This window comes from Hyperolius riggenbachi, chromosome 9, assembly GCF_040937935.1.
Source record: "Hyperolius riggenbachi isolate aHypRig1 chromosome 9, aHypRig1.pri, whole genome shotgun sequence".
Lineage (NCBI taxonomy): Eukaryota > Metazoa > Chordata > Amphibia > Anura > Hyperoliidae > Hyperolius > Hyperolius riggenbachi.
In genome coordinates this window covers 191,943,350-191,967,542 of record NC_090654.1, presented here as the reverse complement: position 1 = coordinate 191,967,542, position 24,193 = coordinate 191,943,350, and the positions used below count along the sequence as shown (strand labels likewise).

General features: G+C 46.4%; 1 long non-coding RNA gene across 1 annotated transcript; it reads right to left on the bottom strand.

Moving 5' to 3' along the window:
- Positions 1–1,451: 1,451 nt before the first annotated feature.
- Positions 1,452–18,703, bottom strand: LOC137532854 (uncharacterized). Its single transcript, XR_011024035.1, has 4 exons — positions 18,581–18,703; positions 5,227–5,363; positions 3,557–3,693; positions 1,452–1,600 (listed from the first exon to the last, which is right to left on the bottom strand). It is a non-coding gene; the product is annotated as an uncharacterized lncRNA (long non-coding RNA).
- Positions 18,704–24,193: the final 5,490 nt, after the last annotated feature.

Here is a 24,193-nt window from a genome sequence, read left to right as displayed (position 1 = left end):
AGTAAAAGAAAAAAAAAAGTTTCATTTATCGGGGGCTTCCACCAGCCCCCTGCAGAAGTTCTGTGCTCGTTCTGGGACAAACCAATCCTCTGCTCCCCCGCAGCCAGCTAGTTCTGTTTTTGGCGACTATCCAGTCGCCGGGCCAGCTCTACTTGAGCGTCCCTTGATCGTGCTTGCGTTGCTGGGGCCATCCTGCGCATGCGCAATGGACCTGATTCCTTTGGGCAACATTGATGAGTTACACAAACGCGAGTCAGCTGTGTAGCGGGCGACGCACTCTGTTGCTATGCGGGGGCGGAGGGACGAAGGAGCAGTGCATGCATGATGTCACACGGAGGTTGGGGGAGTGGCATTTTCAAAACATTCGGTTACTGCTCGAGTGAGTTGATCGGCCAGGTGCATTGTTTGCAGGTAGGCGGTCTGGAGTTATTGTGCACACGCCTGATTATCTTTATTATATTGTGATCAGCTTTCGTCAGCAAATTGTGAGAACATAGAAGCGTACAGCATCAGGCTAATCAATATACAAAGCAATCGATATTATATAATAAAGCAACATAATGTACAGCTATATACAATGGTCTCATACAATGGTGTATACAAAAATAGATTGGCCCATGATCTTTTGTATACACCACTGTATGAGACCATTGCATATAGCTGTACATTTTGTTGCTTTAATATATATTGATTGCGTTGTATATTGATTAGCCTGTATATTGATTTGTACTCCTACTAGATAACCTAAACGCACTGCTACTAGGTATGAATGTTGAATACTACCCCACCTCTTGTTCACCCATTTCCTTATATTGTAAGCTCACAAGGGCTGGGCTCTCTCACCCTTTTCTGTCTTGAAATTTGGTACACATTTATTCATATTAATTTTGACACTGTCATTACCAATTCTGTGTTTTGTACCAACTCTGTATTTCATATATGGCTGTATACTGTTGTCTGTATTATTTTATACCCCATGATTGTTTCTTACTTTGTGCAACGCTATGGAATATGTTGGCGCTAAATGATTCAATAATAATAATGATAATAATAATCTATCTAAAATAATAATTCTGATGACTACAGCCTCCAGAGGTGCACCACAGCACAAAGACCGCTCCGGAGTAATCCTGGTGAAATCACAACATGGCATTGACTCTTCTAAGAGCGGTGCTCAAACTGCAGTGGTGCACCTGTGGGACCCCTGGAAGAGGTGATGTCCTCCACCCAGCTCCTCAATCACAGAGGGGTCTACAGAGGAGGTGGGCAGTCGAGGTAGCCTAACAGACGGTCACCTCTCCTCGCTGTAGGCCATCAGAGCAAAGTGGATGACTCCACATTTTTACCCGCGGACGCAGCCACCGCATCTGCATACCGAGAGGGAGGTTTAAAAAGGAACCTGAGCAGTGTTTTTTTTATAAAGAAACAAAGTGATAAAGTCTCACCTGTCCACTGGCGCGACTCGGTGACCTCATTGTGAGCTTCTGTTCCATGCGACACTGTTGCATCGATTTGAAATCCACGCGACACTGTTGCATCTATTTGAAATCTGTCTGCAGTGAGTGGGCAGGCAACAGAATCCTCTCAGAACAGATTCGATCTGAAATCAAGCAGAAGAGAAATCAGGCTGATGGTCCATTTGGTGGCAGATTGACAGGTGTATGGGAACATTAAAGTGAACCTTAAAGAGAAACTCCAACCAAGAATTGAACTTTATCCCAATCAGTAGCTGGTACCCCCTTTTACATGAGAAATAGAATGATTTTCACAAACAGACCATCAGGGGGCGCTGTGTGACTAATTTTGTGCTAAAACCCCTCCCACAAGAGGCTCTGAATACCGCGGTACTCTGGGCAAACTGCCACAATGTAACAATGTTCACAGACAGGAAATGGCTGTTTAAAGCTGTCTGTAACAGCCAGAGCAGCTAGAAACAACTACATAACTTGCCCACAGTAACAATGTCACCATGTAATACATGTCAGAATGTGAATCTGGGAGAGGAAAGATTTTACAATGAGCAAACACTGACTAAATCATTTATACATAATTAATTATTGTAAAAATGAAGCACTTTTTTTTCAATTATTTTCACTGGAGTTCCTCTTTAACCGAGTAAAAGAAAAAAAAAGTTTCACTTATCTGGGGCTTCCACCAGCCCCCTGCAGAAGTTCTGTGCTCGTGCTGGGACAAACTAATCCTCTGCTCCCCCGCAGCCAGCTAGTTCCGTTTTTGGCGACTATCCAGTCGCCGGGCCAGCTCTACTTGAGCGTCCCTGGATCATGCTTGCGTTGCTGGGGCCATCCTGCGCATGCGCAATGGACCTGATTCCTGTGGGCAACATTGCTGAGTTACACAAACGCGAGTCAGCTGTGTAGCGGATGATGCACTCTGTTGCTATGCGGGGGCGGAGGGACGAAGGAGTAGTGCATGCATGATGTCACACGGAGGTTGGGGGAGTGGCATTTTCAAAACATTCGGTTACTGCTCGAGTGAGTTGATCGGCCAGGTGCATTGTTTGCAGGTAGGCGGTCTGGGGTTATTGTGCACACGCCTGATTATCTTTATTGTATTGTGATCAGCTTTCGTCAGCAAATTGTGAGAACAGAGAAGCGTACAGCATCAGGCTAATCAATATACAAAGCAATCGATATCATATAATAAAGCAACATAATGTACAGCTATATACAATGGTCTCATACAATGGTGTATACAAAAATAGATTGGCTCATGATCTTTTGTATACACCACTGTATGAGACCATTGCATATAGCTGTACATTATGTTGCTTTAATATATATTGATTGCGTTGTATATTGATTAGCTTGTATATTGATTTGTACTCCTACTAGGTAACCTAAACGCACTGCTACTAGGTATGAATGTTGTATACTACCCCACCTCTTGTTCACCCATTTCCTTATATTGTAAGCTCACAAGGGCTAGGCTCTCTCACCCTTTTCTGTCTTGAAATTTGGTACACATTTATTCATATTAATTTTGACACTGTCATTACCAATTCTGTGTTTTGTACCAACTCTGTATTTCATATATGGCTGTATACCGTTGTCTGTATTATTTTATACCCCATGATTGTTTCTTACTTTGTGCAACGCTATGGAATATGTTGGCGCTAAATGATTCAATAATAATGATAATAATAATCTATCTAAAATAATAGTTCTGATGACTACAGCCTCCAGAGGTGCACCACAGCACAAAGACCGCTCCGGAGTAATCCTGGTGATATCACAACATGGCATTGACTCTTCTAAGAGCGGTGCTCAAACTGCAGTGGTGCACCTGTGGGACCCCTGGAAGAGGTGATGTCCTCCACCCAGCTCCTCAATCACAGAGGGGTCTACAGAGGAGGTGGGCAGACGAGGTAGCCTAACAGACGGTCACCTCTCCTCGCTGTAGGCCATCAGAGCAAAGTGGATGACTCCACATTTTTACCCGCGGACGCAGCCACCGCATCTGCATACCGAGAGGGAGGTTAAAAAAGGAACCTGAGCAGTGTTTTTTTTTTTAAAGAAACAAAGTGTTAAAGTCTCACCTGTCCACTGGCGCGACTCCTGGCCTCCTCCAGTGACCTCACTGTGAGCTTCTGTTCCACGCGACACTGTTGCATCTATTTGAAATCTGTCTGCAGTGAGTGGGCAGGCAACAGAATCCTCTCAGAACAGATTCGATCTGAAATCAAGCAGAAGAGAAATCAGGCTGATGGTCCATTTGGTGGCAGATTGACAGGTGTATGGGAACATTAAAGTGAACCTTAACCGAGTAAAAGAAAAAAAAAAAGTTTCATTTATCTGGGGCTTCCACCAGCCCCCTGCAGAAGTTCTGTGCTCGTGCTGGGACAAACCAATCCTCTGCTCCCCCGCAGCCAGCTAGTTCTGTTTTTGGCGACTATCCAGTCGCCGGGCCAGCTCTACTTGAGCGTCCCTTGATCGTGCTTGCGTTGCTGGGGCCATCCTGCGCATGCGCAATGGACCTGATTCCTTTGGGCAACATTGATGAGTTACACAAACGCGAGTCAGCTGTGTAGCGGGCGACGCACTCTGTTGCTATGCGGGGGCGGAGGGACGAAGGAGCAGTGCATGCATGATGTCACACGGAGGTTGGGGGAGTGGCATTTTCAAAACATTCGGTTACTGCTCGAGTGAGTTGATCGGCCAGGTGCATTGTTTGCAGGTAGGCAGTCTGGAGTTATTGTGCACACGCCTGATTATCTTTATTATATTGTGATCAGCTTTCGTCAGCAAATTGTGAGAACATAGAAGCGTACAGCATCAGGCTAATCAATATACAAAGCAATCGATATTATATAATAAAGCAACATAATGTACAGCTATATACAATGGTCTCATACAATGGTGTATACAAAAATAGATTGGCCCATGATCTTTTGTATACACCACTGTATGAGACCATTGCATATAGCTGTACATTATGTTGCTTTAATATATATTGATTGCGTTGTATATTGATTAGCTTGTATATTGATTTGTACTCCTACTAGGTAACCTAAACGCACTGCTACTAGGTATGAATGTTGTATACTACCCCACCTCTTGTTCACCCATTTCCTTATATTGTAAGCTCACAAGGGCTAGGCTCTCTCACCCTTTTCTGTCTTGAAATTTGGTACACATTTATTCATATTAATTTTGACACTGTCATTACCAATTCTGTGTTTTGTACCAACTCTGTATTTCATATATGGCTGTATACCGTTGTCTGTATTATTTTATACCCCATGATTGTTTCTTACTTTGTGCAACGCTATGGAATATGTTGGCGCTAAATGATTCAATAATAATGATAATAATAATCTATCTAAAATAATAGTTCTGATGACTACAGCCTCCAGAGGTGCACCACAGCACAAAGACCGCTCCGGAGTAATCCTGGTGATATCACAACATGGCATTGACTCTTCTAAGAGCGGTGCTCAAACTGCAGTGGTGCACCTGTGGGACCCCTGGAAGAGGTGATGTCCTCCACCCAGCTCCTCAATCACAGAGGGGTCTACAGAGGAGGTGGGCAGACGAGGTAGCCTAACAGACGGTCACCTCTCCTCGCTGTAGGCCATCAGAGCAAAGTGGATGACTCCACATTTTTACCCGCGGACGCAGCCACCGCATCTGCATACCGAGAGGGAGGTTAAAAAAGGAACCTGAGCAGTGTTTTTTTTTTTAAAGAAACAAAGTGTTAAAGTCTCACCTGTCCACTGGCGCGACTCCTGGCCTCCTCCAGTGACCTCACTGTGAGCTTCTGTTCCACGCGACACTGTTGCATCTATTTGAAATCTGTCTGCAGTGAGTGGGCAGGCAACAGAATCCTCTCAGAACAGATTCGATCTGAAATCAAGCAGAAGAGAAATCAGGCTGATGGTCCATTTGGTGGCAGATTGACAGGTGTATGGGAACATTAAAGTGAACCTTAACCGAGTAAAAGAAAAAAAAAAAGTTTCATTTATCTGGGGCTTCCACCAGCCCCCTGCAGAAGTTCTGTGCTCGTGCTGGGACAAACCAATCCTCTGCTCCCCCGCAGCCAGCTAGTTCTGTTTTTGGCGACTATCCAGTCGCCGGGCCAGCTCTACTTGAGCGTCCCTTGATCGTGCTTGCGTTGCTGGGGCCATCCTGCGCATGCGCAATGGACCTGATTCCTTTGGGCAACATTGATGAGTTACACAAACGCGAGTCAGCTGTGTAGCGGGCGACGCACTCTGTTGCTATGCGGGGGCGGAGGGACGAAGGAGCAGTGCATGCATGATGTCACACGGAGGTTGGGGGAGTGGCATTTTCAAAACATTCGGTTACTGCTCGAGTGAGTTGATCGGCCAGGTGCATTGTTTGCAGGTAGGCAGTCTGGAGTTATTGTGCACACGCCTGATTATCTTTATTATATTGTGATCAGCTTTCGTCAGCAAATTGTGAGAACATAGAAGCGTACAGCATCAGGCTAATCAATATACAAAGCAATCGATATTATATAATAAAGCAACATAATGTACAGCTATATACAATGGTCTCATACAATGGTGTATACAAAAATAGATTGGCCCATGATCTTTTGTATACACCACTGTATGAGACCATTGCATATAGCTGTACATTTTGTTGCTTTAATATATATTGATTGCGTTGTATATTGATTAGCCTGTATATTGATTTGTACTCCTACTAGATAACCTAAACGCACTGCTACTAGGTATGAATGTTGAATACTACCCCACCTCTTGTCCCCCCATTTCCTTATATTGTACGCTCACAAGGGCTGGGCTCTCTCACCCTTTTCTGTCTTGAAATTTGGTACACATTTATTCATATTAATTTTGACACTGTCATTACCAATTCTGTGTTTTGTACCAACTCTGTATTTCATATATGGCTGTATACTGTTGTCTGTATTATTTTATACCCCATGATTGTTTCTTACTTTGTGCAACGCTATGGAATATGTTGGCACTAAATGATTCAATAATAATAATGATAATAATAATCTATCTAAAATAATAATTCTGATGACTACAGCCTCCAGAGGTGCACCACAGCACAAAGACCGCTCCGGAGTAATCCTGGTGAAATCACAACATGGCATTGACTCTTCTAAGAGCGGTGCTCAAACTGCAGTGGTGCACCTGTGGGACCCCTGGAAGAGGTGATGTCCTCCACCCAGCTCCTCAATCACAGAGGGGTCTACAGAGGAGGTGGGCAGTTGAGGTAGCCTAACAGACGGTCACCTCTCCTCGCTGTAGGCCATCAGCGCAAAGTGGATGACTCCACATTTTTACTGCAGCAGGAAGTTCACACATCTTTATTTGATTTCATTCATACTAAATATATAAAAAACAATGACTAGTGCACCATGTATAGATGCAATCAAATATATTGTGATCGGCTTTTGTCAGCAAATTGTGAGAACAGAGAAGCGTACAGCATCAGGCTAATCAATATACAAAGCAATCAATATATAATAAAGCAACATAATGTACAGCTATATGCAATGGTCTCACCACATGCTCTACCTCCACCTCCTTCTACACCTTGTCCCCTTCTGTTTCCCCGCACCCTCTCCCCTTCTGTCCTTAGATTCCCTTTTGGCCCTCAACCCCCATGCACTTCCCTTCCCTCCCCCCACACACCCCCTCGACATAACCTTATTCCTATCCATCCTACCCCTAGGCATTCGCTCCCTGTTTCCTGTGGCCTCTGGAATGCCAGGTCCACCTGCAATAAGCTGCTCACTGGAACTCGCTCCATCCAGCCACCAAACTCGCCCCCACCTTTAATACCTTCACACAAGCTCTCAAGACTCACCCTTTCATGCTCGCATACCCCCCTACACCAGGACCATAATATGTTCTGTTAGACACCCTCTCAACAGATGCACCTATTGTCTCCACCCCCACCCTTTAGATTGTAAGCCTCTGGCAGGGCCCTCTCCCTTAGTGTTTCCAGCTTGATTATGCAATCTTACTGACAATCACCCCTTTTGTGAACTAGAACAATCTCTATTTTGACCTATGATACTGTATTATCAAATCATTTGCATGATCTTGTTTTGTGTGAGTTTCCTGTATGCCCTACCTTGTATGTTAACCCTTTTATCTATTGTGCAGCGCTGCGTAATATGTTGGCGCTTTATAAATACAATAAATAATAATAATACAGTGGTGTATACAAAATAAGATCACTCATAGATGTGGCTCATGAACATATATCTTCAGAGAGCAGCATTGAGTTTGTTTTGAAGGGAACATTTCTTCTAAACTGTGTGTTAAACAGAACACATAGGCACTGGGAAATTTGAGCGCAGCATGTGTTGCCATAAGCCGTAATGGGAATTATGGCTATAACGGCGCTCAGACAGTTATTGGCCACCGTCACATTTTGGACCCCTAATTTTAAAAATAGCATACTTCACCCAACAGCAATAGCTGGCTGCCAAATTACGCCTTTCCCTGGTGTCCATGGCAACCTAGAGGGGGAATAGTAATTAATGCTGCAAGGACTTTCGCAGGAGCAGACTGAGCTGTTTATTTTTTTAAGCAATACCTGTTGCCTGGCTATCCTGCTGATCCATAGCCTCTAATACTTTAAGCCATAGACCCTGAACAAGCATGTAGATCAGATTGTCTGACTGGATTGGTCATATGCTTGATTCTGGTGGGATTCAGACACTATTGCAGCCAAATAGACCAATAGGGCTGCCAGGCAACTGGTATTGTTTAAAAGAAAATAAATATGGAAGCCTTTATATATTTCTTGCTTCAGGTTTCCTTTAAGGGAGGGGATTTAAGCATTAAAGGGCAACTGTAGCAAGAGGTATATTATTTTATTTTAAACAATACCAGTTGCCTGGCAGCCCTGCTGATCTATTTGGCTGCAGTAGTGTCTGAATAACACCAGGAACAAGCATGCAGCTAATCTTGTCAGATCTGAATGTCAGAAACACCTGATCTGCTGCATGCTTGTTTAGGGTCTATATGGCTAAGGTCGCATTCACAGTGCAGCATTGCGGAGCTGCATTATAAAGTCTTATAACGCAGCTTACCACACTGCAATGCTAATCCTACGGGCTGTTCACAGTGCAACGTTAAAGTCATGTTGAAGAATGTTGTGTTTTGGTAACTCACTGCCTGCAGTGCGTTACCTCTTAACGCAGACCCGCTGCGACTTTAACGTCGCATTAAAACGCAACGTCCCACTGTGAATGCGACCTCAGTGTATTAGAGGCAGAGGTTCAGCAGGATAGGAAGGTAACTAGTATTGCCTAAAAGGAAATAAATATGGCAGCCTCCATATACCTCATGCTTCAGTTGTCCTTTAAAGTGGACCTGAACTCATGCACAGGACAGAAGGAAAACAGAGATAAATGCACCCTGTATGTATTAGAGAGTTTAGCCTGTGTAATTCCCCCTCATTTGTGTCTAATCACAAGTTGTATATTGACTTCTCCCAGTGTCACCTGACTGCCACGGCAGGTAAGCTCATTTAAAAGCACATGGTATTAAAGTGACACTTAAGCCTACCAAAAAAAAAAAAAAAGTGAGTTTTACTCACCTGGGGCTTCCCTCAGCCCCCTGTAGCTGATCGGTGCCCTCGCCGTGTCCTTCCGATCCTCCTGTTTCCGCCGGCGGCTACTTCTGGTTTCGCCGTCACCGGCCGACACGGCGCAGGGCCCCGATCAGCTGCAGGGGGCGGAGGGAAGCCCCAGGTGAGTAAAACTTTTTTTTTTTTTTTGTAGGCCTAAGGTTCACTTTAACTATATGTCTGCTTCCATGAAGGCAGAAAGTAGACACACTGCATATTTATTACATGATTTGTATCAGCTGTAAGAAAGAAATGTTTTTCTTTAAATGGTTATTATGCTGTTGCATATCTTTTAGATCAGAGAGGACGTTCTGTGTTCAGGTCCGCTTTAATTACCTTTAGGGGGCTACTCTCTAGTTCCTCATTTAAACAGGCAGCTCCATCTTCTGAAAGTGCAGCTTATAGCTGCAACAATGATAGTGTTGCCCTGACTGCCGCAATGCACACTGGGGGATGTAGTACATTAATATCCTACATCCCCTGGCATGCATTGGGGCGGCCAGGGCGACACTTTAACCTCTGCAGCACTTTCAAAAGACAGTAGACACTGAATTCAGGCTCATATAAACTATTTCCATATGTAAAGGTGCACACACACACACACACAATCTAATTTTACCACTTGGAGGCCCGATTGCTACAGGCGACAGTACTCGTGCGTGTCACAAAGCAGAGAATTAGTACAAAAACCATGCAAGTCAGTGCAAACATTGGATTACATCCATGTGAAAGAGTAGTAATAATTTGAAAAGCTGCACTTCATGTGAATATACATTTACTGATATCCCATGACCTGTGAATAAGAGGACAATTGTTTGGGGCCATGCATGGTCCTCCTTAAACAAGGCATAACATTGCAGTGTAAAGTATATCTTATCAAACGCATATTACATACATTTGTTATTTAGGAATAAATCTCCACAAATCTACATCTGGACACAGAGAGTTAGCAATATGTATATTTTATGGACTTACAGCTCTCTTATGGTGGCAGGTCACAGCATGCAAGTTAACCCTTACAGGCCTATTTATAGAAGATATCTTTATGTACAAAAAATAAAATGATGCCCATTTGTTCTTCTTTACTAAGGTTTTTCAAGACCTCCCAGTAGAAAACAACAGCAAACCTGGCACCAGTATGCAATAATCCAATATTCCTTAAAGTACACGCAAAACATTAGGAGCACAAAGAGGTCAATTATTGCATACTGGTGCCAGGTTTGCTGTTGTTTTCTACTGGGAGATACTGAAGTGTACCTAACCTAGAGCACAGTGGATTGCAACCAAGGTCCAGCGGCTGTATCCAGTCTATTGAGTGCCAGCTTCACTACTTTTTTCTTTTTATCTGTAAATTGACGGTTTTTCAAGACACTTTGCACAAAACCTGCAAAACGTTTTCATCAGTATCAAGATAAAGCTAGAGTGTGATGTTGATTTTCACCGACAGTGTTCAGTGAAGAATATGACAAATCTAATGATGTTGTTCAGTAAATAACACCTGTGTATCGACCGTTAACTTTGGCCTCCTACAAATGTAGCAAGGATGTCCCATTTCAGCAAGGTAGAAGATGCATCCAGGAAGTGATCGCTGGCTCTCCAGGTTCGCTGTCACACTTATCTGTTATGCCAGCAGTAAACGCTACTAATTAGCATCCACTGGCCAGGTGGCACGCATCCTTGATTGTGCACCCAGGGCCGGATTTGTGGGGAGGCCCCATAGGCCAAGGAATAGGGCGGAGCCTAGGGAAGGGCGGGTTAACAGTGTCCCAATAGCTGCCTATGAGATCTCTCCCAATAATGGCCAAGTTTGTCAGTGGCCGCCCCTCGCTTTGCTCTGCACACACAGTAACATGTCTGTGTGTGCAGCAGCAGCTACAAGCAAGGACAGAGTGGGCATCTTTACTATCTTGACAGAAGCAGTGTCTGCATCATTGCAGCCCTGCCTGCTGTCACTCAACAGCTCCTCCGGAAGCCTGGCCAATAGCAACAGTGCAACCTATTGTATCCCGCCCTCCTCCTTGCTCCTGCCAATCGCAAATTCGGAGGGGCGGGGATACAGGAGATGGTTCAAGCACGTTTTTTAGCCTCCGAAGCGAAGCTGGTAGGAAGTGAAGCTGCAAGAAGTATGGTCTGGTGTCTGGAACATATTGCTACAAACACTCCTCTGCTTTTGTGTGTCTAATCACGCTGGCATTTCTCTTCTCCTGTTATTAACACTGGCATCTGCACCCCAGCACTTCCTCTTCAGTAATAGTGGTGGGGGTGACGAATGGAATTCCAGGGCAGAGGTGCAGACCTCCATGAGCTTAAACGTGTTAAAGCATAACCAAGAGCCCCTGTCACTGTTCTCCTGTTGTGTGCTGCAGCCCCTCTGTATGCATTATATATATATATATATATATATATATATATATATATATATATATATATATATATATATATATATATATATATATATCACACACATATACATATATATACATATACATACAGGGCAGTTTCTAGGCTAAAATGCACCCAGGGCGAGGGTGTTAAAATTGCTCCCCCCCCCCCGCGGAGCCAGGTATACATGCCCGCTGTATAGGTTAGCCAGGTCTAGTTACACTCAGTATAGGTAGCCAGCTATAGGTCCCCCCCAGTATAGGTAGCCAGGCATAGTATAGGTAGCCAGGCATAGGTGCCCCAGTATAGTTGCCCCCATTTAGCCAGGTAGGTGCCTCCAGTATAGGTAGCCGGTATAGTTGTCCCCAGTATAGGTTAGATAGGCAGGTGCCCCCGGTATAGGTTAGATAGGTAGGTGCCCCCAGTACCGGTTAGCTAGGTGGGTGCCTCTAATATAGGGAGTCAGAATAGTTGCCCCCAATACAGGTTAGATAGGTGCCCTCAGTATAGGATAGATTAGGTAGGCGCCCCCCAGTGTGGTTAGATTAGGTAGGTGCCCCCCAGTGTGGTTAAATTAGGTAGGTGCCCCCCAGTGTGGTTAGATTAGGTAGGTGCCTTCCAGTATAGGTTAGATTAGGTAGGTCCCCTCCCCCCCCCGTGTGGTTAGATTAGGTAGTTGCCCCCCCCCCAGTGTGGTTAGATTAGGTAGGTGCCCCCCAGTGCTGTTAGATTAGGTAGGTGCCCCCCCAGTGTGGTTAGATTAGGTAGGTGCCCCCCAGTGTGGTTAGATTAGGTAGGTGCCCCCAGAATAGGTTAGATTAGGTATGTGCCCCCAGTATAGGTTAGATTAGGTAGGTGCCCCCCAGTGTGGTTAGATAGATAGCTTCCCGCCCCCAGTAATGGAGGGAGGAGTCAGCCGCGGGGAGGGCAGCTCGACCTCTCCCTCCCTTCCTCTCCGGGCGCCATCCGTGCTCCCCCCTCCGAGTATGACTGCACAGGAAGCGCTGTCTACAGAGCGCATTAGCGCAACTCACCTCCCTCACTGGTTCCAATCGCCACCGGTCTCCTCTTCTGTCTTCTCCTCACAGCCGCTGATACAGTTACACACGCTGCTTCCAGCTAAACAGGAAGCAGCGTGTGTATCTATCAGTGGCTATGAAGAGAAGAGGAGACCGGCGGCGATTGGAACCAGGGAGGGAGGTGAGTTGCACTAATGCGCTCTGTAGACAGCGCTGCCTGTGCAGTCATACTCGGAGGGGGGGAGCACGGAGGGCGCCCGGAGAGGAAGGGAGGGAGAGGTCGGGCTGCCCTCCCCGCGGCTGACTCCCCCCTCCATTACTGCGCCCACACTCCTTCAGCGCCCAGGGCACCCGCACGGGCCGTACGGCCCTAGAAACGGGCATGTATGTATGTATGTGCTGTGCACTACTAGTCTCTCGCCACTATTTAATAACTTTACACTGCCCAGTCTTTTTTTTTCTCTTTTATTATGAGCCCTTGACATCACATGCACGTAGTGCAAATGCCTTTGAAAACCAGTGTGTGACATGACACCATCCACCACCGAAACCCTCTCCCTACAATCAGAATAGCACATTGTAGAGCATGGTATTTTATCTACTCCAGATCTAAACTCTCCTGTTCTGCAATGCAGTGAGGCACTTTAATACTGCATACTTCTGTACGGCTTCTAGGTGTTCTTGCATGTCATGTGCCATAAAGAGGTATGCTGCAGCATAGCACCCCACTGCAGTGAAGAGGAGAGGAGTGTGAACCTGACCCACCAATCAGTTATTGAAAATAGCACGCTCTGCTGTGCTACTCTGCAATTTTAACTGAGCTGCAGGGTGGTACTGGAAGAGGGTCCCTTGGGATGTGTGAGAGGTAATGATCTGCCCCTAATGTTTTAGATAGTTGGCTGGAGCAGAAGGAAGGGGTACAAAACAGGTAACATGTAACTATAGACAATAACAGCGAAGACTTATGTATTTTGTCAAGAGCCCACTGCAAAAATCCAGAATGAGGCCTGGTGCACACCAAAAACCGCTAGCAGATCTGCAAAATGCTAGCAGATTTTGAAAAGCTTTTTCTTCTTTTTCTGTAGCGTTTCAGCTAGCATTTTGCGGTTTTGTGAAGCGTTTTTGGTGTAGTAGATTTCATGTATTGTTACAGTAAAGCTGTTACTGAACAGCTACTGTAACAAAAAACTCCTGGCAAACCGCTCTGAAGTGCCGTTTTTCAGAGCGGTTTGCGTTTTTCCTATACTTAACATTGAGGCAGAAACGCATCCGCAATCCAAAATCTGCAGCAGCCCGGGAGTATGCGTTTCTGCAAAACGCCTCCCGCTCTGGTGTGCACCAGCCCATTGAAATACATTACCCTAGCGGATCCGCACCCGCAAGCAGATCGCAAACCGCAGCAGAACCGCTCTGGTGTGCACTAGGCCTCAGTGTGGTTTGCAGGAGAAAGGAGGCGGCCGTTGATGCCTTGGGCAGTAAAAAGTACAAATCCAGCCGTGTGTGCACCCATGTCTGGGAGCACTCTGCACATGTCATGACTACATAGCGTGCCGGTGTACTATGTAGTCATGACAATTAAAACCACATAAAAACTAGGAGGGTCACAACACAATTACCAATACAACTATGTGATGACTTCAAGGGGTGATCACTAATGGAGCATTAATATCAGTAACACAAACTCAACATTTCAGAGCTGATCAAAAAGTCAAAAAAGTCATCACAAAAAATAATAAGGAGATAAGCCAAACCGCTCACTCACAGCCACATATGCTGCAAAAAGTTATAACAGAACTATAATAACAGTAGGTCAAGAAACTGCACTGTGCCAAAAAAGAAAGTAGTTCCAAAGAAAACGCACCACTCATGTAATCAAAGTACAAAATGGGCTATCTTTATTAAACTTCAAATGTCAATTTAAAAACAATTAAAGCCACATAAAAACTAAGAGGGTCACAACACATTAATTACCAATACAACTGTGTGATGACTTCAAGGGATGATCACTAATCGACCATTAATATCAGTAACACAAACTCAATAAAAAAAAAAATTTGAGCTGATCAAAAAAGTCATCACAAAAAATGAGAGCTTATATAAGCCAAACAGCTCACTCACAGCCACACATGCTGCAAAAAGTTATAACAGAAATATAATAACAGTAGGTCAAGAAACTGCACTGTGTAGAAGAGAAATGCACAATATAATGCATAAATAGTCAAGCAATAGAGTAGGTGAGGCATAGACCACCAACAGGTGGAAAAATAAGTGAATGAGCTGGAATGAGTGGGTGAGGATAGATTGAGGTAGTAGAATAGAAAGAAAAAAAGTGCCAGTAATTTGCGACCACCTAGATAGGTGGATCGAAATGTGAAGATAAGTGAATCTCAGTGCAGATATGCCAAAGTACAAGTACTAGAGAGTGTAGTAGTCAGTAGTGGGCTTACTGGAGTGAGCTGGACGGTTGGTGAACGCCTATTGCCGTCGCTATTTTCAGCAGCGAATCACGACGGCAATAGGCGGTTTACATCCATCCAGCTCACTCCGGTAAGGATGGTCAACGATCGTTTTTCCCCTCAATGAGGGCTTTCTCGAGACAGTTTAACCCCCTACACCAAACCACGCCATGATATACAGCATGCCACACCCTCTTGTCCCTCAATCCACCAATGGTGAAGGCCTACCTGCAAGCTCCGCACCTGTAGCCTATTCCATACTGTACTGAGCGTTACGAAGAAAAAAATCAACATCCCACTGATTAGGCGGCAGGGAGAAATGACGTAACACTGGGTGTTTGACACACGGTGGCATTAAACCATCTCATGCTTCATCTGAGCGCGGTAAGCATCATGTTCAGATGAAGCTACATGGGGGACTGCCTGTGACGAGCACTAGCAAGAGCCCAGCTAGTGGATGAGAGCAGCTGACAGGCAGTGAATTCACTGCCTTCAGCTGCTTTTGGAAAACAAGCCTTAAAGCAGGTATGTCAAAACGGTCCCACGAGGGCCGAGATCCTCACACATTTTTGATACAGCTCAAATGAATTGATGGGTCTGAATCAGGAAAGGTGTGGTCCATCAGGTAGAACACATTCCTTTCTTTCTCAGTCCATCCTAAACACTGGCATGGATCTGGCCCTCCAGGCCTGGAGTTTGACACATGTGCCTTAAAGGGAACCTTAAATCATGGAAAAAAGTGAGTTTAACTCACCTGGGGCTTCCCTCAGCCCCCTGCAGCTGATGGGCACCGATCAGCTGCAGGGGCTGAGGGAAGCCCCAGGTGAGTTAAACTCATTTTTTTCCCATGACTTAAGTTTCCCTTTAAGGTAGCCATAAATCTTGCGATTCTGATTCAGTCGAAAAAGCAATTGCCTTTATTGGGAAATCAACTTCAGTGTGGTTGGGCGAAAGTCAACTAGTAGCCCACACAGTACAAGGGATATCCTATGCGATTCACTTTCACAAATCAAGCTGACCAATATTGTGCCTCCATGCTCTGAATGCAAAAATCAATTCAGAGTGAAACGCAGTGTTCTCCCCAGAGCCTTTTACCCGGGCGAGCCACCCGGGTGAAATCTATGTGCGCCTGGGTAAAATTATACCTGCTCTGTGCATTCATTAGTGATCAGCAGCGGCTGTATCATTGCAGCCAGCCGCTGTCACTCGGGGGCGCTATCTCCGGCCTCCTCCTCAGCTGCCGGCAGTTGTGTGGAGGGTCGGGGAATGCAGGTGACATCACACGCAGCTCATATGAGCTGAAGATCGGAAAGGAAGAGCAGCTCTGGAATGTCCAGCCAGCCAGCCAGACTCTTTTCCTCCTCTCTTTGTACTCAGCAGCTCATATGAGCTGAAGAGAGGAGAGAACGAGCAGCTCTGTTCTTTGTGGCATGTCCAGCCAGACGCTCCGCTCCTCTCCCTGTACTGGTCCTGCTGCCAGCCGCAGCGTGTTTGTGTGCGAGTCCTGCTGGCTACTACTAATGTAGGAGGGGGGCCTTTAACTTAGCCCCCGCCAGCCAGAACTTTAGGATGCTTGACCCTTTGACCCCCACAATTATCCTGTCCTGCCACTGCTTTCCCCAGGCCCTGATTGATGCTACAAGTGAGTGTCAAGCTACATACACACGGGGGACAACTGTCCCCCATTGCATGGAGACAAGAGACCAGGGAACGACAGCTCCCTGGCGGCGACAGCTATACACACGTCTCGCCAGAAAGGCAGAGACGCGGCAGAAGCTGTCAGTGAAGGGAGCATCACCCCGGCCGGATGCTCCATTCACTTTCCTTTGTCTCCTGTCGCTAGTCCGCATACACACGCAGTACACGTGGCGGACTAGTGACAGTTGCGGCGACAGCTGTTGCCGGCGATTGGCCACGTCAATCGCCTGGCGACAACTCTTACTAGCGACGGTTCGTGGCGCGCGCCTCATACACACAGGGGACCTGTCACCGCAACATGCGTGTGCCAAATGTTTGTGGCGACAGTTGTGCCCCGTGTGTATTAGCCATCACTGGTGTGAGGAAGCTGTAGCTTGGGGGAGGGGGGTTGTAATGACAGAGTCATTACAACCAGGTTCAGTCTGCAGATTAGAAAATGAAACTACCAAGATTTTTTTCCATGTTTCCTATATACATGGGTGGTGTAAGAGGGGATATCTGATATGGCCCAGAAATACCTTTTCCACACTGGGACCACCCATGTATATAGGGAAAGATGCTAGTTTCATTGTCAAATCAACAGAAGGGTAGTTAGAACTTTAAAGGACACAATAAATGTTAAAGGAAAGTGGCCAGTTACTTACCAGGGGCTTCTTCCAGCCCCTTAAGTTGTTCTTGTCCCTTGCAGTCATTCCGCACCGCTTTGTTCCTCTCTACACGCTACATGCGCGGCCATGTGTCACTCGCCTCCTCCATCACATTCCCGTGACCAGTAGCGTTTTGCACTTGCGCAGTAACTAAAAATTGCTACTGCGCATGGGCAAAGCACTCCTGGCCACAGGAGCATGATCGAGGAGGTGCGGGGCTAAGGAACAGAGCAGAGTGGAATGGCGATGAGGGAGCAGAAGGACTTTAGGGGGCTAGAAGAAGCCCCAGGTAAGTAACTAGCCTAATTTTTCTTCAGTTAAGTATCCCTTTAAGAGATTCCAGTACAAAAGACAGAGCCTAGCCTGTCAATTTATGAAGGGGGGGGGGGTGTTGCGATTCCCCACCTGGTGGCACCCAGCATGAACTTCCCCACCCAGCTACTTTTTCATACCACCCAGCTGGAAAAACTTTCTGGGGAGAACACTGAAACTGTATGTGAAAAGTAGCCGATTCTTGTGCAAATGACTGATATCTTCTATCCTATTCAATCGACTAAGGTGGTCAACATGATATCAGCAACTTTTCGTTGATTAGGCATACTTGAGCACACTCGATTTGATGAAATGACCGAATAAAACGGTCGATCGTACAGCCAAATCGCTAGCTCTATGGCCAACTTTAGTGTCTGCTAAGAGGTAGAGAAATGAAGGCACTATTAGGACTAAATCCTAAAGGCCGGTTCACACTGCACATAAAAAGTTCAGTTTCCGGGAGGTATCCCAACGGATGCGAACGGATCCTCTTTCTGTTTGAAAAGGATCTCTTTAGTCCGTCCTGCTGATTGGATTGCAAATATAGGGTGTCAATGATAATTCCAGATTGACAAATGCATCGACTGATCGCTAATGGAACGGAAATCACAGATGAAAAACCGATGCCCAATAAAAATGATCCGTTTGATGGATCAGTTTTTCATCCATGCAGTGCACAGTGGTTCTTAGTGGTTGCCAGGGTGAGAAGGTGCCAACTAATGCCAAATTCATACTTTGTCCTCTTCTAAGCCAACTTTCTTTTGACTAACCTTCCATGTGAACCCTTATTACTGTATAGAACACATGTGCATCAGCTCATTCCCGTTGCACACGCAGTCCTCACGTCCATATTAAACATTCATTTTTCTCGTTTTTTTGCATTAGAGTGTACAAAACCAATATGCATTAAAAAAGGAACCTGAGCAGTGTTTTTTTTTTAAAGAAACAAAGTGTTAAAGTCTCACCTGTCCACTGGCGCGACTCCTGGCCTCCTCCAGTGACCTCACTGTGAGCTTCTGTTCCACGCGACACTGTTGCATCTATTTGAAATCTGCCTGCAGTGAGTGGGCAGGCAACAGAATCCTATTAGAACAGATTCGATCTGAAATCAAGCAGAAGAGAAATCAGGCTGATGGTCCATTTGGTGGCAGATTGACAGGTGTATGGGCACATTAAAGTGAACCTTAACCGAGTAAAAGAAAAAAAAAAGTTTCACTTACCTGGGGCTTCCACCAGCCCCCTGCAGAAGTTCTGTGCTCGTGCTGGGACAAACCAATCCTCTACTCCCCCGCAGCCAGCTAGTTCCGTTTTTGGCGACTATCCAGTCGCCGGGCCAGTGCGCCTGCACAGCTCTAGTTAAGCGTCCCTTAATCGTGCTTGCGTTGCTGTGGCCATCCTGCGCATGCACAATGGACCTGATTCCTATGGGCTGAGTTACACAAACGCGAGTCAGCTGTGTAGTGGACAATACACTCTGTTGCTATGCGGGGAGCGGAGGGACGAAGGAGCAGTGCATGCATGATGTCACACGGCAGTTGGGGGAGTGGCATTTTCAAAACATTCGGTTGTGGCTCAAGTGAGTTGATTGGCCAGGTGGATTGTTTGCAGGTAGGTGGTCTGGGGTCACTGTGCACATGCCTGATTATCGTCTGAGGCGGTGTGTACGAGGCTTTAGATGATGGGCATTATATATATATTATCAGGCTTCTTTACACTTCAAATCACGATTCTGATTTTCACTGGATGCTAGCAACACAAGAAGAAATCAAGCAAAAAAAAAGTGCAGCATGCAGGAAATTTTTTAGGGTCCTTTTCCAGTGCTTCGTGCAATCGTAAGCTCAATCACGCTACACTGCAATTGCGCAAGCAGTCATTTCCACCAGCCATGATATAGCCATTAGGAATGGAGCATGATCGTTGTGAGAATCACACAAGCCGACAATTGCGTGTGGGGAAAAAGCGACATGCACTAGTGGGAAATGTGTTCTAGCGATCGGCAACACGGCTTCAATTCACTTTTTGAAGCGGATTGCAGCCAGTGTAAAAAGGCCCGTAGGTTTCTTTTAAACTGCAAATTGCAATTTTGATTTGCGATATCGATTTTCACTCTATGCTAGAAAAACAAGAAGAAAAACAAGAAAAAAAAAACACAGCATGGAGGACCAGCCCCCTGCAGCTGCCCTGTGCCCACACCACTACTCAATGATCTGCCGTTCCCCCGCCCAAGTTTCGTTTTCACTTAACTGGGAGTCAGCAGCCACTGTGCCTGCGCAGCCCTGGCCATCCGTATACTTGTCCACGTTGCCATCTGCAATAGCATCCTGCGCAGGATGCTACTGCGCACAGCAACACAGACAAGCATACGGATAGCCAGAGCTGGGTAGGCGCAGTAGCCCGCGGGCAAAAATGAAACTCACACATGTCCTAAAGCCACCACCTTGTGCAATCTGGGCTGTACAAACTAGACATTAGACTTTAAAACTGTGTGCTGCAAATAAAATCAACTACTTTAAAATGTACCGAGAAAAAAGGCAGTTTATAATTTAATTGTAAAATGCTGCTGCAGTACAAAGCAGATGAATATATATATATATATATATATATATATATATATATATATATATATATATATATATATACACACACACACATACACACACACACACACACATATATTATAGGACAGAGGGAAAAGAATTATAAATTAGGGCACCTTTGCCCTGCTGCATTACAAGTTGGAGGTGGGGGTGAGAGCTCTGGCATCCTATGGTGTGCAGGGGTCATGTGGCAACTTACACTGGGGAGGGGGGGGTTACTAGATCCCACTGCCTATACTGGGAGAGCGAGATTTTGGGCTTGGGAGAAATAAATCCTAAATCCTGCCCCAGTCAGAACTATTAGGTGAATTTTACTCACATGAATTCTGTGCCTCCATCCTGCCATTCCCACTACCAGCCACTAGGGGGAGCTCCGGGTGTGATTATTACTGTCGGGGGACAGCCGATCTCTCTCTCACCTGGGGGAAGGAGCCGATGACCTGATGTCTGCCGGAAGGAGCCGATGTCTGCCGGGCTGGTGTAGCTGCCTGTCGGTCTAGAAACACGGCCATCCAGTCTGCTGCCACCGCCGAATCTGCGAGGAGCGGTTCCTCGGGAAGCCGTGATGTATGACGTCATGTGCTGGGCGTGTCACCGCTGAGGATGGCGCACGCAGTGATGAGACCGCATGCAACCACACGTGACCGCAGCCTGATTACCCTCCCATGCAGGTATATAGCCTCAGCCTATCATTACTACTCCAGCAGGTGCAGAAACCGTGCGCTACAAATGAATTCCACCTCTTCCAAATGCACCACAAATGGCATTTTAGAATTTAAATGGTAAAATGCTGCTGCAGAAGCACGTGAGCGGACATCAGCACAATCACTGCAAATTAGGGTTGCCACCTTTTGACTGAGGAAATACCGGCTTTGGGGTGTGGCCTGGGCGTGGCCTAAAAGTGGGAGGAGTTAGTTACGTCCCTTTTTCAAAAATAGCACAAGAAAAATTACAAAAATAAATACAAATGTTCATACCAGTAGTTTAAAGAACAAAGGTAATGTTAAAAATTGCCCCTGGTCGGTACTTAAATCGGGAAAGGGAAGCCGCTGAATCCTAAATGAGGCTTCCTCCATCCTCCTCAGCCAGCCTGAAACAGTGTTGAGACCCCGTTGCCGCTGCGCGCAGTAGCAGCTTTCCACTTGGGCTCTAGCGAAAATAGCCGGGCTCGATCAGGTCTGCTCTACTGCGCAGGCATGAGGCTCCTGCAAAGCAGATTGGACCCAATCAGGCTTGGCTATTGCTGCCTGAACCTGAGCGGTAGGCAACTAGTACACATTCCAACAAGGAGATCTTGGGGGGGTCACAGTGCTGGATCCCCTCTAGTGCGGAGGATGGGGGAAGCCTCTTTAACATCCAGAGGCTTTTCCCTCCCAAGGTAAGTTCTCCCTTGGGGCACTTTTTTCCTACAGGTACACTTTACAGGTGACCATCAATTATACAATTCCACGACCGATAGATCATTTCCAATCACTGCAGTAATCGATCGGATGTAACTGGTCCTGCCCCATCAATGACCAAATAACTTGTAGCCAAGTCGATCAGATTATTGGAATCGACCTATTTTCGTATCGATCCCATCGAATTGGCTAGCAGGAATTTGGCCATTAATGGGTATGACTGATCATTTCTGCCTGATTACCACAGAAATGATCAGCCACAGAATTGTATCATTTATGGGCACTTTAAAGGTAGCCATACATCAGCAGATTATGAGCAGATTCGACAGAGACAAATTTATCTTTAATCGAATCTGATTAGAGATAAATTTGTCTCTAGGTGTAGCTGCCCATACACTGCAGGCCGATTCCCTGTCCGATTTCAGCATGAAATCTGCAGGGAATCAGCTGAGCCTGCCGTGTCTGCTCCGCCCCCAATGTATAAATGTGACCCTCCCCCCCCCCCCCCCCCACCTTGTGTGCATTTATACATTACCTGTCCTGTAGCAGCCTTCGCCTATGCACCGCCAGCGTGGATGTGGGTGTTAGAACCCGGAGAGATGGACGGACACGGCACGGAAGGCTGCTAGAGGACAGGTAATGTATAAATGCACACTACATTACGCCGGCAGCGGTAGGGGTTTCGTCTTTCATTCTGAAATCGGCCGCCGTACACCTCACCAAACAATTTCGGCCTGATATCTTGCAGCATGTGTGATCAATGATACAACCTATTTTACCCCCCAAATTGGTCGCTTTGTCTGTCGTGCATGCACTTTGTGGCACCGATTTTCATCCAATTCGATTATAATAATCGAATTGGATGGTCAATTGGCCACCAAGTTGCCTGAAGTATGGCCACCTTAAAAGTCTGGAAGGGGGGATAGGTGCTGATAGAAGGTTGGGGGAACGGGGTAAGGAGAGAGAGAGGGGGGGGGGGAGAGAGAGAGAGGGGGGGGGGGCTGAAGAAACAGAGAGAGGGGTGTGAAGAAAGAGAGAGAGGGATGGTGGTGAAGAGAGGGGGGAGAAAGAGAGAAGGGGGTGAAAGAGAGGGGGGTGAAGAGAGAGAAAGGGGTAAAGAGAGAGAGAGAGAGAAGGGGGTAAAGAGAGTGAGGGGATGAAGAGAGAGAGAGAGAGAGGGGGGGTGAAGAGAGAGAGGAGAGAAAGGGGTGAAGAGAGAGACATACTGTGTGTGTGAAACTGTCACTCTGACTCTGGTACCTTCTTCCTAACACAGCACTTCAGCTGTGAACAGTGGACTGCTGAAGCTCTCTCCACTCTTATCATTACTGGCTGCTGCCTGGGGGGCTGGGCTGGCTCATCGTACTGCACACACCACAGACATGATAGCGGTAGCAGGCCTGTCCTTTCCTGCACATTCCAGCTCACACAAGAAGCACAGTAATCATGTGCTGGCTCTGACTGCTCCCTACCTATGTCTGTTTCTTTCTCTCCACACAGACTGAGAGAGCCTGTGCTGTGGCTGAGCTGGGCAGCCGCTGCTGCAACATGCCTGGAAGACAATTCAGGACTCACTCACGCTGCTCAGGGAAGGCTCACAGACTCTCGCTCAGTCTGCTAGGCTCCTCCTCCTTCCCTGAGCATCCTCACTGGTTATTGGCTGGCAGCGACTGGCCAGCCAATCCAATAAGAGAGGAGGGAGATCTGTCTCCAAGTTACTCAGCAGCAGGGAGCCTGGGGCTAATTTTCCGGCAGATAACGTGCCGGTGAAACTTTTATTCCGGCGCCGGCTTTTTAGTGAAATTTACGGTAGGGCCGCCCAGATACCGGCTGGGTGGCAACCCTACTGCAAATATATATATATATATATATATATATATATATATATATATATATATATATATATATATATATGTATAGGCCAGAGGGAAAGGATAATTAGGGCACTTTTGCGCTGCGGCATTTACAAGATGTACGGGGGAGGTCAGCTCTGGCTGCCTGTAGTGTTCAGGGGTCACGTGGCAACCTATACTTTGGGGGGGGGGGGGGGGGGGGTGACTACATCTGGCTGCCGATAATGGGCGGGGGGGACGAGATTTGGGACCTGGGAGAAATATAACCTAAATTCTGCCTCGGTCAGGTCTGTTACGGTAATTTTCACTCACAGGGCTCTATTCATAAAAAAGTTGTTGCGAGAAAACTCCTGGAGGGAAAATACCGCAGCGGTATTTTACACTTCTGGGTGGTCATTCAAAGAAATCTTGAAAGCTGCGATGCAAGAGCGGAGATCTCCCGCTGAAAGCTGGCGGTAAGCTGTCGGAAGGCATGCGGAAACACTTCAGCCGGCAGAGTCCCTCCGTGCACTGCTCTCTCTGGGAGGTCTGTCCCATTCACTTGTATGTAATCCGCAAAATCAGAGGAAGCGGTATTTCCCGTCCACATACCGCTTCCTCTAATCTTTATGAATGGCCATTTTGTTACTTTTTTCTAGATAAATCTAGAAAAACACTGGAGAAGGCGGAAATTTCTCGCTCTGCTGGGGGATTGTAGATTTTCATGCGGGAACAGCTTTTATGAATGC